This window comes from Mandrillus leucophaeus, unplaced genomic scaffold, assembly GCF_000951045.1.
Source record: "Mandrillus leucophaeus isolate KB7577 unplaced genomic scaffold, Mleu.le_1.0 Scaffold517, whole genome shotgun sequence".
NCBI classification, from domain to species: domain Eukaryota; kingdom Metazoa; phylum Chordata; class Mammalia; order Primates; family Cercopithecidae; genus Mandrillus; species Mandrillus leucophaeus.
In genome coordinates this window covers 1,460,631-1,462,832 of record NW_012105553.1, presented here as the reverse complement: position 1 = coordinate 1,462,832, position 2,202 = coordinate 1,460,631, and the positions used below count along the sequence as shown (strand labels likewise).

General features: G+C 39.1%; 1 protein-coding gene across 4 annotated transcripts in view; it reads right to left on the bottom strand.

Moving 5' to 3' along the window:
* Nucleotides 1-2,202, bottom strand: part of UPP1 (uridine phosphorylase 1) — a 33,183-nt gene that overhangs the window by 7,799 nt on the left and 23,182 nt on the right. Inside the window, exon 1 of one of the 4 annotated variants that reach the window (XM_011996497.1) lies at nt 1,276-1,341. The exons of the other annotated variants lie outside the window; for them this stretch is intronic. The gene's annotated coding sequence lies outside the window, so the exon portion shown is untranslated. Of the gene's footprint in view, nt 1-1,275; nt 1,342-2,202 lie in introns of those variants that run through there. 4 annotated transcript variants of the gene reach the window in all.

The following is a 2,202-nucleotide window of genomic DNA, read 5'->3' as shown; positions in this document are numbered from 1 at the left end:
ATGTGCCTATAATCCCAACTACTCGGGAGGCTGAGGCAGGAGAATCGCTTGAACCCGGGAAGGAGAGGTTACAGTGAGCTGAAATCACACCACTGTACTCCAGCCTGGGCAGTGACAGTCCAGCTCAAAAAATTTAAAAAAAAAATAAAAATAAAAAAGTTTGCAGATAAAAGAAAATAATTATTCTCTAAACATAAAAAAGAAAATTCCATAGCCGGGAATAAAAATCACTGTGAATTAACTCAACAGGATGAATGAAAATTTAATGAATTAAAAGCACATGGAAAGTTGTCCACAACTGGAAACCAGCACTATCAAAGAACAGGATGATTGATAAGACCTAACACCATTGTTTAATTATGATCCCATGTAGCAGCATTGGATTCCAGGGTCCTGGCGTATTTTGATTTTTAATTCTATATGTCAGTTCATCTTTACCCATTAGACATCTCAAAGTCCTATGTTAAGATAAATCAGAACTAAGCAACTTAAGACTTTGTAGAAAAAATTAACTGGAAGCTGCATGAAGCAAAATAAGACATTAAAGGCAATTAACTAAACAGAATATCAATATGTATCTTATATTACAAACAAGATACAATGACCTTTATTTACTATCCTTTGCTTCCCTAGGAGATTTTTACATCTTTCTCTTCTCTCAATGAAGCATTAGGAAGTTTATTTTATATATTGTTTCAAATACATAGGCATGCCCCATGTAACGATGTTTTGGTAAGCAAGGAATCACATATACACAACAGTGGTCCCAGAAAATTATATAATACCATGATTTTACTGTAGCTTTTCTATGTTTGGATATATACAGATACACAAATGCTTATCACTGTGTTACAACTGTCTACAGTATTCAGGACACTCACATGCTATAGAGGTTTGTAGCCTAGGGGCATATGGCCGAGGCAAGTGGTAGGCTCTACCACCTAGGTTTGTGTGGTTACGCTCTACGTTGTCCACACAACGATGAAAGACCTAAGGCTGCATTTCTCAGACCGTATTTCCAGCGTTAAGCAATGCGGGACTGCTCTAAATTTGCAACAGGTGAATTAGGGAACAATTTGGCACTACTTAGGATAGTTTTACTTGGTGTGTTCACATATTTTAAAGTTAAAAATTTGCAAAACTTTGGTAAACATTATGTCTGCATAAACCTGTTAGCTGTGGCCTCTCCAGCATTTGTGGGTTGGTCTGCCTGTATAATATAGGGGGAGGTTGATCTTAAGACAAATTCCAAGGTGTCAACACCTGGCCTCTTACCTTCACATCTCCAAACAAGGCTGGGAAATTGTGTCTGCTAGTGGTGAGATTGAAATGATAGAGAATGTCTTCTTTCATTTTTGCTATGTTTGGATTTAAAAGTCTGACGGGACAATCACTGTTAAAAAACAAGAAAGTGGAAGGCTTATAGAACATCAGTGCCCATTATCACAGAAGTGCCCTATGTCACACACGAGGCTCATGGTGGGAGAGGCTCATGGTGGGAGAAGGACAGGGCCAACCCTGGAAATAAGACAACCCTAACATTGCCAAGGTCCCCACCTGCCTCCCCTCTGTTCTTCCCCCTTCTCCTTCCTCTTAGCCCCTGTTGCTCCCATGGCTCTGTTTGGAGGGCAATAGGGATGAAATCAGAAGAGCACACAAAAGTACACAGATGGAAATGTTCAATCTACCCATACAAGGAGTAGGGAGTATAGCCAGTTGCTCCTCTAATCAAGTTCATTCAATGTATAAACTTGACTTTATTTTAAAACTACTATGTTTACCATAGGAAATATGAACAGAAATAAAAACAAACTCTAATCCTACCTCCCAGAGATAACTTTTCCCATCTGCATACCTTCAATTTGTTTTTGTTTTGTTTTGTTTTGTTTGTTACACTAGCCACGTCTTCTCAGTACAATATCCAATAGGAGTGACACGATAAGACATCTGTTTATCTGCTAGAAAATGTACATGTGGCTCGTGCTGGTCTAGAGCAAGCATCAGCAAGCTTTTCTTCATAAAAGACCAGGCAATAAATACGTGTGGTTTTGTAGGTTGCATGGTTTCTGCTACTTCTCAAGTCCACCGTAGGCATGTGAAAGCAACTACAGATAGCACACAAATGAGTGAGTGTGGCTGTGTTCCAATAAAACCTTCCTTACAAAACAAATGCCCCAAGTCTAGATGAGTCCATCTCAAGCC